Source organism: Scyliorhinus canicula, chromosome 3 (genome assembly GCF_902713615.1).
Source record: "Scyliorhinus canicula chromosome 3, sScyCan1.1, whole genome shotgun sequence".
Taxonomy (NCBI): Eukaryota; Metazoa; Chordata; class Chondrichthyes; order Carcharhiniformes; family Scyliorhinidae; genus Scyliorhinus; species Scyliorhinus canicula.
In genome coordinates, this window is record NC_052148.1 from 70138089 (window position 1) to 70152725 (window position 14637).

At 43.5% G+C, this 14637-nt stretch overlaps 1 protein-coding gene across 18 annotated transcripts in view; it reads left to right on the plus strand.

Annotated features, from left to right (window-relative positions):
* celf4 (CUGBP, Elav-like family member 4) overlaps positions 1–14637 on the plus strand; it is a 1331379-nt gene that overhangs the window by 1113090 nt on the left and 203652 nt on the right. The gene's annotated exons all lie outside the window — the stretch shown is intronic.

Genomic DNA, 14637 nt, shown 5'->3' on the forward strand with positions numbered 1-14637 from the left:
CATTGCCCTCTGAATGTCCCGGCCACACTCTAACATCTCCCTCAGCTCCGGGTCCTGTACCAGAGGCTCCGCATCAGGCTGGGACCCATCAGACCTCCAACTGCTGTCTCGCCTGGGGGTTGCTGCCTCCACCTGATGTACATCAGCAGCAGTCGGGTGCTCACCAGATTATGCCCCAGAAGCCTATCCACTAACATTTCCCACCAAGGTGTGTGTATCTGCGCTGGTGGAGGGTGGGAATGACAGCCATGACTGTAACAGTTGTATCCTCAGAGCTCTGAAAGGGGGAGTGCTGAAGGGGGGAGTGCTGAAGGGGGTGGGGGGATGGAGGGATGGTCAGGGGTCGCCCGGGGAGGGGATGCTCCCTTGGGGTGTTTGGGAGGGTGGAACGTTGGTGTCTGCTCTCCCGTACTGCCCGGTTATAGGTCGTAGACCTTCTTCCGACACAGGAAGCCAGTCCTCCTGGTCACACTGCCCGAACTGACTGCTACCACTTCCTCGTCCCAGGCAGCACTAGCTGCCTTACGGCTCACTGTCTGGGACCCTCAGGGGAACAAGTCACCCCGCTTGGCCTCCATCATGTCCAGGAGCCTCCCCAGGTCAGCATCCCCCAATCTTGGGGCCGGTCTCCTTGGCGTCATTGTTGCGAGCTGGCTGGGGTTGGCTGAGCAAGTGCAGCTTAAGTGCTGCTCAATCCTGTTAGTGGGTGGGGTGGGGCCTGGCGAACACAGTCCAAGTGAATCAGCTGGCGAGCCAGCATTTGGGGCAGGAAGCCTGTGAGGCCTCATTAAGTGGACCAATTAACCTTGAATAGCGTTGCTGGCCTCGCTGGGCCGAGCACTGGGAAACTCTACAGCACTTAGAAATATTTCCAGAAGATCGCGCCCTTACTATCTATTTTATATATCTTGCTAGTTTACCCTCATATTCGCATTTCTTCCTCTTTATTTTCAGTCACGCGTTGCCAGTTTCTTCTGGCCTATTATTAATCTTCATATCAATATATTATCCTTGGCTTCCTTAGTTAGTCAGAGATCATTCATCCCTCTTGTAAAATCATTCTTGCCCAGTGGAATTGAGAATTATGAAATGTCACTTTTAATATCTGCCATTTCTTTTCTATCACATTACCTTTTAATCTATCTGTAATATCCCATACAGGACGTACAAGGTGGGAATGATTAACTTCCCCGTGATCTTTGCGGAGTATGATCTCCCCCGCTAGGGGTGGGGGAACTCTATTAACCATTGTATCAAACGTCGGACAGTAAGGCATCGACTAGGAGAGAGGAACCCGGGAGGGATTTACCGGGCAGAGCATATGCTGTATTGTAAATAAATCTATGTTCTTTATTTCACTCGGTGTGGACTTCCTGCGTCCTTATTAAAACACTTCTCAGTCAACTTTAGGCAACTAGTCCCATCATATAGTTACAGTTCCTTTATTTAAAATTGAAGACACTCGTTTCTGACCTAACTTTCTCATCTTCAAACTAAAGAAAAAATAAGAACAAAGAAAAGTACAGCACAGGAACAGACCCTTCTGCCCTCCAAGCCTGTGCCGACCATGCTGCCCGTCTAAACTAAAATCTTCTACACTTCCGGGGTCCGTATCCCTCTAAATGTGAAATATTATCATTTCCTGATCACTCTTTCCTTGAGGATCTTTTACTGTGAAATCATTGATGAATCTTCTCTCATTACACATTATCGTAAGTAAAGTAACCCGTTCCCTTGTTGGTTCCATGATCCTATTCCTACCAAGGAGGAGGAAACATGCTAAGGGGAGGACGAGACAACCATGGTTGACGAGGGAAGTCAAGGACAGCATAAAAGCAATAGAAAAAGCATACAAAGTTGTGGGGAATAATGCGAAGCCAGAGGATTGGGAAGCCTTTAAAAGTGAGCAAAGGACAACTAAAAAATAAATAAGGGGGGAGAAGATGAAATATGAGTGTAAGCTAACTGGTAATATAAAAGACGATAGGAAGAATTTTTTTCAATATATGAAAGGTAAAAGAGAGGCAAGTATCAACATTAGACCACTGGAAAATGAGGCTGGATATGTAGTAATAGAAACAAAGAAATGGCAGAAGAACTGGATAGTTACTTTGCATCAGTCTTCATGGTGGAAGACATCATTGGGATGCCAGATCTCCAAGAGAATCAGCGGGCAGAGCTCAGTGTAGTGGCCATCATAAAGGAGAAGGTTCTGGGAAAACTTTAAGGTCTGAAGGTAGATAAATTACCTGGACCGGATGGACTACCCCCAGTGTTCTAAAGGAGATAGCTGAGGAGATTGTGGAGGCATTGCTGGTGATCTTTCAGGAATCACTGGAGGCAGGGATGAAAGACTGGAAAATGATTGATATAACACCCCAATTTAAGAAGGGCGGGAGGCAGAAGACGGGAAATGATAGGCTGACTTTGGTTATTGGTAAGATTTTAGAATCCATTATTAAAGACAAGATTGTGGAGTATTTGGAAGTGCATGATAAAATAGGACTGAGTAAGCACGGCTTCAAGAGAAGGTCACGTCTGACAAATCAGTTAGAATTCTTTGAAGAGGTAACAAGGAAGTTGGACAAAGTAGAACCTGTGGACGTGATCTAGTTAGATTTCCAGGAGGCCTTTGACAAGGTGCCGTACAGGGGGCTGTTAAATGCATTGAGAGCCCATTGTGTTAAGGGTAAGATACTGTCATGGATAGAGGATTGGCTGACTGGCAGAAGACAGAGAGTGGGGATAAAGGGTTTTTTTTCAGGGTGGCAGACGTGTGTGCCTCAGGGGTCAGTGTTGGGACCACAATTATCCACAATATACATTAAGGATCTGGAAGAAGGAACTGAAGGCACTTTTGCTAAGTTTGCAGAGGGACAGGTAGTATTGAGGAAGCAGGAGGTTACAGGAGGACTTGAATAGGGAGTGGGCAAAGAAGTGGCTGATGGAATACAATGTGGGAAAGTGTGAGATTATGTATTTTGGAAGGAAGAATGGAGGCATAGACTATGTAGTAAATTGGGAGATGCTTAGGAAATCAAAAGTACAAAGGGACTTAGGAATCCTAGTTCAAGATTCTCTTACGGTCAACGTGCAGGTTCAGACTACAGAAGGGAGATAGATCATTTGGTTGCATGGTGTACCGAAAACAACCTCTCTCTAAATGCTGGACAGACCATGGAATTGATCATCAACTTCAGGAAGCGTAGCATGACACCTCACCATCTGCATCAATGGCTCCGAAGTAGAGATAGCCGATAGCTTTAAATTTCTGGGCGTCACTATCACTGACAGTCCGTCCTGGTCCACTCACATTGATGCAACAGTCAAGAAAGCCCAAAAATTTCTTTACATCCTGCGAAAGCTAAATAAATTTGGCATGTCTGCATCGACTCTCACAAACTTCCACAGATGTGCCATAGAGAGCATCCTATCCAGCTGCATTTCAGCTTGGTATGGCAACTGCTCGGCCCAAGATCGCAAGAAACTGCAGAGTGTGGTGAACTCAGCCCAACGTATCGCACATGCTTGCCATCCTCCCATTGATTTAGTATACACCTCCCGCTGCCTCAGAAAGGCAGACAGCATTGTCGGAGAACCTTCACACCCAGCCTTTGCCCTCTTCCAGATCCTTCCATCAGGCAGAAGATACAGAAGTCTGAAGACATAGGAACAGCTTCTTCCCCACACCTACTAGCCTCCTCAACGACTCTCCCTCGGACTGATCTGTTCCCTGTAAGAACACGATTCACGACACCCTATGCTGCTCTTGTTTGGCCTTGTTCCGCACTGTAACCAATCACTATTTGTTGATGTACTACTGTCAATGTACTCTGTCGATTATTCTTTTGTCTACTATGTACATACCGTGTACATTCCCTTGGCTGCAAAAAAACTTTTCACTGTACTTCGGTACATGTGACAATAAATAGAACATAGAACATAGAGCATAGAACAGTACAGCACAGAACAGGCCCTGCATCCCACAATGTTGTGCAGAGCCTTGTCCGAAACCAAGATCAAGCTATCCCACTCCCTGTCATTCTGGTGTGCTCTATCTGCCTATCTAATAACCGCTTGAAAGTTCCTAAAGTGTCCAACTCCACTATCACAGCAGGCAGTCCATTCCACACCCTAACCACTCTCTGAGTAATGAGCCTACCTCGGACATTCCTCCTATATCTCCCACCCTGAACCTTATAGTTATGCCGCCTCGTAACAGCTACATCCACCCGAGGAAATAGTCTTTGAACGTCCACTCTATCTATCCCCCTCATCATCTTATAAACCTCTATTAAGTTGCCTCTCATCCTCCTCTGCTCCAAAGAGAAAAATATCAATCACTCAATCAATCAAAGGTTCAGTCGGAAGTCAGGAAGACAAATGCAATGTTAGCATTTATGATGAGAAGGCTAGGGTACAAGAGCAGGATGTACTTCTGAGGCTGCATAAGGCTCTGGTTAGATCCCATTTGGAGTATTGTGAATAGTTTTGGACCCTGTATCTCAAGAAGGATGTGCTGGTCTTGGAAAGAGTCCAGAAGATTCACAAGAATGATACCTGGAATGAAGAGCTTGACATATGAGGAGCAGTTGAAGACTCTGGGTCTGTACTCGTTGGAGTTTAGAAGGATGAGGCATTAAACTTATTGAAATTTACAGGATACTGCGAGGCCTGGATAGAGTGGATGTGGAGAGGATGTTTCCATTAGTAGGACAAACTAGAACCCGAGGCCACAGCCTCAGACTGAAGGGATGATCCTTTAAAACTGAAATGAGTAGGAATTTATTCAGGCAGAGAGTGGTGAATCTGTGGAACTCTTTGCTGCAGAAAGTTGTGGAGGCCAAATCACTGAGTGTCTTTAAGACAGAGATAGATAGGTTCTTGATTAATAAGGAGATCAGGGGTTGTGGGAAGAAGGCAGGAGAATTGGGATAAAGAAAAATATCAGCCATGATTGAATGGCGGAGCAGACTCGATCGGCCGAGTGGCCTAATTCTGCTCCTATGTCTTATGGTCTTATGGATATGAGGAATAGGTGGATTTGAGACCAGGAAGAGATCTGATTGAATGGCGGAGCAGGCTAGAAGGACTAAATTGCCTACTTCTGCTCCTAATTCCTATGTACCTATTATTGAATGGTAGAGCAGGTTTGATGAGCCAAATGGCGTACTCCTATTCCTCTTTCTTATTTTCTTATGCATTGTTCAAAGAAACTGTCCCGATTACAATTTATGATTTTAACTTCAAAGTTACCTTTGTCAAATTAATTTGCCCAATGCATATGAAGATTAAAATAATCAATTAATATTGTAGTCCTTTCTTAAAAGTCCCCATTATCTCTAGATTTATGCCCTTTCCTACAGCTAATCTTGGGAGGCCTGTAATAATAATAACAATCTTTATTGTCACAAGTAGCCTTACAATAAACACTGCAATGAAGTTACTGTGAAAAGCCCCTTTGCCACATTCTGGCGCATGTTCGGGTACACAGAGGGAGAATTCAGAATATACAAATTACCTAACAGCACGTCTTTTGTGGGAGGAAACCGGAGCACCCGGAGGAAACCAAAGCAAACACAGGGAGAATGTGCAGACTCCACACAGACAGTGACCCCATACAGACAGGGATCCAAGCCAGGAATCGAACCTGAGACCCTGGTGCTGTGAAGCAACAGTGCTAACCATTGTGCTCCTGGGCCGCCCATCGGTAGTACACTCCCCATCAGTGACTTATTTTCCTTGCTATTTCTTACCTCCTCCCAAACTGATTTTACATTTTCGTTTTCTGATCATTTCTCATCCCTGTGCTGATCTCATTACTTATTAACAGAAATGTCCCATCTCCTTTTTCTTTAAAAGTGAGAAATATCCTTAATTATTCCATTCCCAGCCTAGGTCACCTTGCAACCATGTCTCTGCAATGGTTATATCATATCCATTTCTTCCTATATGCGCTATCAATTCATCCACCTTATTACAAATGCTGAATGCATTCAGATAAAGCGCTTTTTTTTTGCCTTTTTACTACTTTCCTTATCCTACCTCTTTTTGCTGGTGCACTCTTATGTTTATATATTCAGTTCCTCATACCCTGCTCATCATTACCTGCATTGATAACCTGCGCGACTGCCTTTTCCTTTCTCTCTAGCTTACTAAATACCCTCTCTACTGAACTACTTTACCCACAGCACAATTTTATGTAAAGGCTACTCTATAGCCCTAGTTATTCGATTCACCAAAATACTGGTCGCAGTGTGGTTCAGGGGAAATCTGCCCCTAAAAAACAGCGTCCATTTCTCTAGTACTGGTGCTAAAGCCTCATGGATTGCAATACATTTCTCTAACACCAGTATTTGATCCACAATCTCTGTTCTTATTTATACTATTTCAATTTGCTTGTGGCTCAGCTAATAATCCAGAGATAATTACGTTTGTGGTTCTACTTTTCAATTTCGACTTTAGCAGCTTATACTCCCTTAGCAGAACCTCTTTCTCCGTAAATGGTACCTATGTCTACCAACCACGATCACTGAAACGTTTCCCTCGTACTCCAAATTCCTCTTCAAACTCAAAGAGATGTCCTTAGCCCAAGCATTAGACAGATAACTCACCTTTCAGGATGCAAACCCCTTGATTAAAACATTACATTTTACTCCCCACAACTTGAAAAGCTCCCTGTATCAAGGTGCTGTGGTCAGTTTGCTCATCATCCCTGCTGTCATTCACACAGGCTTCAAGAAATTCATATTCATTAGACAAAACCAAAGACTATGGCTCCTCCAGTGCTACCTTTTGAATCCCCATACCTGCCTCACTCATAGTCCCTGACCATGAACCAAATCTGAAGTACTTAACCTAAAGCCTTCTGAAGCCAAGTGTCTAGGTACCTTCCATCACAGTGATTAAACTCAGACACCAGCTCTACAAATTGGAGCTGAATTCCTCAAGCTGCAGAGACCTATTGAAGATGTGGATTAGTTGGTATCCACCAGTTCCCACATGCTACAGCTATCACTTGCCCTGCCATATCTATTGTATTTATGAATGAGGACATGCATACAAATTAGGAACAGGAGTAGGTCAGTCAGCCCTTCAAGTCTGCTCTGCCATTCAATAAAATCATGGCTGGTCTGATTGTAATCTCAACTCCACATTCCACCCACCCCCGATAACCATTCTGACTCCTTATTTTCCATTATTAATACCCCAGGTCAATTTCAGTGGAGCCACGCTCACCGTTTTGAATGTTCTTGTTAAGTATCAATAGAAACTCTTACTCTCTGTCTTTATATGTCTAGCTGAGTTTCTCTCGTACACTAATTTTTCCATCCTTCTCAATTTTTTTGTTCATTCTTTGCTGTTTACTATGTTATCTCCAATCTTCTGACCTGCCACCGTCTTTGCACAATTATTAATTTTTCTTTAAGTTTGATATGACCTTTAATTTTTTTTTAGTTAACCACAAATTGTGGGTCCTCCCATTGAAATGTATTTTCTCATTGGAATGTATCTATTCTGATATTCTGAAATATGCCCTTAAATGTTTGCTATTGCATTCTATTGATCTATCCCTTAACCTAATTCACCAGCTTATTTTAGCCAGCTTTGCTTTCATGTCCCCATAATTACCCTTGTGTTTAAAATACTAGTCTTAGACCCGCTCCTCTCACCCTCAAACTGAATGTAAAATGTAATCATATTATAATTGCCGAGGAAGCCATCACTGTGAGGTCATTGATCAATCCTATTTCCAGGTTTAGTATAGCCTGCTTTCTGGTTGGCACCAGGACATGCTATTCTAAGAAACTATCCCAAAAACATTCTATGAATTCATTATCTATGCTAGCTTTACCCATCTGATTTTCCCAGTCTATTTGCAGATTTAAATCTCCCATGGTTATCATACCTTTCTGATGAGCTCCCATTATTTCTTTCTTTATACCCTATCCTACCATATAGTTATTGTTCGGGGGCCTGTGCACTACTCCAGCAAGTATAACTTCTTGCTGTTATAATTTCTCATCTCTATCCAAATTGTTTCTGGATCTTGGTTTCCTGAATACAGGTCATCTTTCTTTAATGTGATAATACCATCTTTAATTAACAGAGCACCACTCTGCCTTGTTCTAGTTTCCTGTCCTTCTTAAATGTCATGTACCTTTCAATATTCAGATCCCAATCTATGTTATCCAGAAGCCATGTCTTTGTAATGGCCATCAGATTGTCCTTATTTATTTCTGTTTGCACTATCAGTTTGTCTGTTTTGTTTTGAAATGTTCTATCCATTCAGATACAGGGCCTTCAGTTTTGTCCTTTTATTATTTTTGAGCCTGATTTATTCTTATATTTGTACTCCCTGTCCCTTCTCACCACAGTCTGTTTTGCATTTTCCACATTAATACCTTTCACTCTTACCTTGTCTTACCTTAGATGTACCAAGTCCTCCCAGATTTGATCTCTTGCCCCAGACTATTTAGTGTAAAACCCCCTCTACGTCCCTAGATTTAATTCAACTCAGTAAGTTTTGAAGTTTGAAATGTCAGTCAACAATTATTTCTGATTCTATTAATGAGTTTATTTAGTTAAGCTATACACTTAATACTTACATTTCTCAAGCTCTTATTTAAAATCACTGCCCTAATTCTGAGATAAGACGTACCAGTCAATTACCTACCTGTTATCTAGTTAATGGCTCTAGAGTCTAGACCTCGCCTCTCTGGTCTCGCACTCTCACTCATTCTCTTGGATTGCTGTTTGTTTTGTAAAAGACAAAACAGCATCTCTTCCCTCACTGTGCCTAATTCTCTCTCACTAAATCCTGGTTTATGCCCTCTGGAGAAGCAGTGCTCTGTGTTGTTTACATCGTGACTTGTTTCCTGATTTATTACTTTAGCATTTCCGCCACTCCCAATCATCATGCCAGTTGTATACTGAGAAAATGAAATGAAAATCGCTTATTGTCACAAGTAGGCTTCAAATGAAGTTACTGTGAAAAATCCCCTAGTCGCCACACTCCGGCACCTGTTCGGGGAGGCTGGTACGGGAATTGAACCATGCTGCTGGCCTGCCATGGTCTGCTTTAAAAGCCAGCAATTTAGCCCAGTGTGCTAAACCAGCCTCTGCGAGAGTGGCACTGTCCAAAATATTGCCTCACTCACACATAACATTGCTTCTGTATACAGCCATAAAGAATACTTGCTTACAGAGTTTGTTGCTAATTTCTTTGAAGCCTTAGGTTATTGGCTCTATATGGCTGCAAGTGCACACGTATAATGGAGTGCTGTAGCTCAAGGTGCAGTGGCATGGACCAGGTAATCCCAAGTCCTTGTGTTCAAATCATTCCATGATCTCACTCTTCCCTATCTCTATACTCTCCCACAACCCTACAACCTTCCGAAAAATCTGCATTCGATCGATTGTGGCTTCTTTTGTGCCCTAAATTTAATTCCCCCCTCCATTGTCAGATCTACATTTTCTTTCCTCCCTAGGCTTCTCTCTCTGAACCTTAAGACACTCTGTAAAACCTACCTATTTGGCCAAGCACCTACCCTAAAAGCTCATGTGACATGGTGCCAAAGTTTAGTCTGATAATGCTCCAATGCAGTACTTTGGAACTTTTTACTCTGTTAGAGCAACCATATAAATACACACTGTTGTTCTTATTGGTGTGTACTAAGTTACTTTGCTTCATCATGGGAGGGGGGAATTGAAGCATGGTATCACTCCAGTTAGCTTTAGTAACGCTGCGAGAACATAATCAGCTGAGGATGCAGCACCCACGGAATCGTACCTTGTACCACGTTCAGTGGAGAAACGAAAACTATCATAAAAAAGGAAAGGAACCCCCTGGCATTAGTAACATTTAGAATAGTTACAGAGTTGGTATTTAAAATGCATCTATTTTTTTTTCTCTCTGATTTTAGTTCTATTTCAATGGTAAAGTTTGAAGGCATCAGGAGCAGACTGGCTCAGTGGGGTTGCTTAGCTTAGCAGCAGCAGGTGGTTGAGTTACCAAGTCAAAATCACATTATTGTCAAAGCCCCTGGCAACAGGGGAACAGTATTTTTATTGAAGTTAATTCCATTGTCCAGCAACTCCTCCCAGCCTATTCCTCCTGAGGATGTAACTAGCACTAACTATTCCAATAGAAATCTCAACAAAGACGAAAATTGAAGAAAAATACAAAACGGTGGCTGATTTTAATTTTATTAGAATTTGAAATCCCTTCTGGAGAGCTGCTAATAAGTATGCTGCTCCTTTAATAATACATGGTGGAGTTCTATTTCATATTTACTACTGTATTAAGTGCTACGTCACTGTTTTCTCTTCCATTGCAACATGTTGCTCAAGGGTGATATGTTAACTCTTATTTTACTGCTATCCCTTCTAGAGTAGAGGAACAGGTGTTATGAAGAACAGTCGTGAATTTTGGCCAAATTAATGTGGATTAATTAACTGGAGGAAAAAGCTGATTCAAATCAGATTAACTTCAAGGAAGCATCACACACCATTTCTCATTCTCATGGAAAGAGCATTTTTTCATAGCAGTTTCAAGGGACATTCACAGCCTCACACAGCATAATTCTCTGGTGCTTGATGTTTTCTGAACTCCACATCAAAAATATTTATCTCGAAATTCATCATGATGGATACCTTCTCCTGATTCTAAATGTTAATCTTCCTCCTTGCGAGAACTTTAGGGGATGCTACATTACACACCTATAGATACTAATGTAAAACAAAATCATTATTAGCATGTTTTTCAGCATTACTTTCGGGATTAATGTTTTGATCACATTTTAATTTAACCATCTATAAATCAACAATACCTCTAAAGTGTACTTCCTGTGCAAAACCTACTTATTTCAATGCGCAGTTCCCTTATTTTTTTCATGTCCACGCATTTACGATATCTTAGAGGGCAGCTTGTGATTGGTCACTATGGCCCTTCATGAATCCTTCATGAATGCAATGTGGCTGCACACATACACAGCTTAGAGGGAACATTAGGGCGGCACGGTGGCACAGTGGTTAGCACTGCTGCCTCACAGCTCCAGGGTCCTGGGTTCAATTCCAACCTCGGGTGACTGTGTGGAGTTTCCACTTTCTTCCCATGTCTCCTTGGGTTTCCTCCAGGTGCTCCGGTTTCCTCCCACAGTCTAAAGATGTGCAGGTTTGGTGGATTGGCTATGCTAAATTGCCCTTTAGTGTCCAAAAGGTTAGGTGGGGTTACTGGGTTACGGGTATTGGGTTGAGCCGTGGGCTTGAGTAGTGATGGAACCATCAATTCACCAGACACGTGTTTCCGATGTGAATCTAGGCTTTAATCGACTTACTTCAGAGCCAGCCTGTTACCTGTCAATGAACTCATAGTGAACTCAGGCTGACTCTGGACACGGGTATTTATACAGCTGCACTAGGGGGAGGAGTCATGGGCGGAGCCAAGGGTGGAGCCCGGTACAAGTTCCTGAGTGATCCCAGCGCTTCTCCCCCTAGTGGTAGATAGCGCTACTGCGCTTACAAAGACTGTGGGAATTAACATATATACATCTATATTACATTCACCACAAGTAGGGTGCTCTTTCCAAGGGCCGGTGCAGACTTGATGGGCTGAATGGCCTCCTTCTTCACTGTAAATTCTATGATCTATGATTAGAAAGAGTGCTCATTTGCAAATTATTTTTTTCTGAATATCTTAAAAAAGTATGTGTATCATATTAAATACATATTTTTATAAGGCTACGAAAAAGTCCACACCGAGTGATTCAAAGAAACGTAGTTTATTTACAATAACCATTCAAAATATCACACGGTAGATCCCAACTGGGTCTGCCTTGCTGGTGCCTAACTGGCCGGCTTTATATACCTTACGAACTATACATTGTTTCGAGGTTCCCGCTGCCTTAATGGGAGAGCTCATATTCTGCAAGGTTCACGGAGAAGTTAATTGCTCCCACCCAGTAAGGTACCTGCGGGTTATAATATATATGAAATGACTTATTTTAAAATCCCTAACCACATTTTAGAATTGTGTATTTGTTAAAATCTAAATGTACATGTATATTCAGCAATCGTTTTACAGTGAAAGTGAGGGAGGATTTGAGAAAACCCTCAACATGCCAGCACATTTTGTGTTCAGATCAACAATGGGGTAAAAATTAACCTTGACCTACCGCAAGTTCTGAATTTAGTTTGTCTTCTGTCTGTGATTATTTTCAAACTTGGTGATCGGTTGCCTGGAGGGACACAGCAAGGCTGCACCCTTGAATATCTCAATATAAATAGTTCTCAGCAATGATTTAAATGTACTGTCATTCCATTTTGTTTATAGAGCATGCTACTTCCAAAGATTAGAAAGATTAGGCATGTTTTATTCGTCCTCTTATACAGAAAACACAGAGAGATGATTTTGAAGTATTTCAGATCTGTTACATTTCTGTGTTTACATACTGTTATGGTGGCCACAAAGGTCACGGGGGACTATCAGTTGATCTCCCCATGGGTTTCGTGGAGTATGAACTTCCCTATTCAGTCAGCGGGAGCTCGCCCAAAGTGAAACGGGCAGCGGGATTTTAAAACCCGCTGCTTCAACCTGGGTCGGTATTCTGTAGGTCCCCGAGCTTGGACTTGTGCGCTGTGAGCCACGGCAGCGGGCCTTTCCGTTATGTAAATAAAAGGATGTGGTGTCAGAAGACAGGCCTAAGCGAAGATTATTACACTTTATTGACACTCATGCTCAGGCTCAGAGGGACTTCCTTTCCACAGAAACTGGGCACGTGTTATTCTTGCTTAATCGGGGACCATTTTCACCGGTTTCCAAGGAGCCAGCCACAAACTGGCCCAGCCTAGCCAATGTGAGAAAGACAACCTCCATCTTGGGATTCAGGGAGGCAAGAGAAAGTGGCCTGAGCGTAGGGAAAAAGGAGGAGGAAATTCCAAAAGAATGATTATGAAATGCGGCAAACTGAACATTTAACTAGTACAAGGACATTTTAAATGTGTTGTTAATATGGTTTTGTCAAATTATTAAAATTCTGTTCGAAGTGCCTGCCATAAATTAGTACTTAATGTTTAACTATAAAAGTTACTTAATAACATTAATGTATACTTATCAATCAATATGAATCTAATAATTTGACAGTTATTTTACCACAACATTATTTAGTTATACACCAGTAAATCTCCAAATAAGGATTTAGAATCCACTTCAAATTTCTTAATATTGTATAATAATGTTATTAATATGTTATACATTATTCACTTACAAAATGCATTTAAGGTTTGTCTCCTCATCCTGTGCATGTGTCGATCTAATTTTAAAGGAACCCTGGGATGTTACTCTATAACATGGCATCAAATGCTTACTTTAAATGGCCATGATGTGGAGTTGCCGGCGTTGGACTGGGGTAGGCATAGTAAAAAGTCTTCAACACCAGGTTAAAGTTCACAGGTTTGTTTAGAATCACTAGCTTTCGGAGTGCAGCTCCTTCATCAGGTGAGTCACCTTACACACACCTGATGAAGGAGCTGTGCTCCGAAAGCTACTGATTCCAAACAAACCTGTTGGACTTTAACAGGGTGTTGTAAGACTTCTTAGTGTACTTTTACGGGATAATCTACAACAGTGTTCCATGTGTATTTCTGCAGTGCTTAATTTAGGCACATTCCTTAATCACACTGCATAACACAGCTCAAAGGAATACTCCTTGACATGTTCCACAACATAATTTTAAACATCTTAAAGGGATGCTTTTGGATAGTGTTCTGCAATGTAGCTGTCTAATAATGATCTGACAGCACCAAGTTTTACTGCAACATACCTATGGATGAGTTATAGGGCGGGATTCTCCCGTACCCGGCGGGGCGGGTGGTCCCGGTGGGACGGAGTGGCGTGAACCACTCTGGCGTCGGCCCGCCCCAAAGGTGCGGAACCCTCCGCACCTTCAGGGGCTAGGACGGCGCCGGAGTGGTTTGCACCCCGCCGGCTGGCGTGGAAGCCCTTTGGCGCCACGCCAGCCAGGGCCAAAGGGACTCCGCCGGCCGGCGAGAGTCAGCGCATGCGCGGGTGCGTCAGCAGCTGCTGACGTCATCCCCGTGCATGCGCAGGGTGGGGGTAACCTACTCGTCGGCCATCGCGGAGGCCTACATGGCCGACGCATAGGAAAAAAGTGCCCCCACGGCACAGGTTCGCCCACGGACTGGTGGGCCCCGATCGCGGGCCAGGCCACCGTGGGGGCACCCCCCGGGGCCAGATCACCCCGCGCTCCCCCCAGGACCCCGAAGCCCGCCCACGCCACCAGGTCCCGCCGGTAAGGGACCTAGTCTGATCCACGCCGTCGGGACCATGGGCCGGAGAATTCGGGCAGCCCTGGGGCCCATTGAGTCGTGCCGGTCCCCGCCATTCTCCGGGGCGGGCGGCGCAACTCATGCCTTGCCGACGTTTGGAGGGCCGGAGAATTCGGCGGCCGGCGGGGGCGGGGTTCACGCCGACCCCCAGCGATTCTCCGACCCGGCAGGGGGTCGGGGAATCCCGCCCATAATTCTCATTGCACAACATACTCAAACACTCCGGATGTCAATATCTAGGATTTTAATTTTTGGTATCACTACCTCACATTGGCCAGATTATGCTTT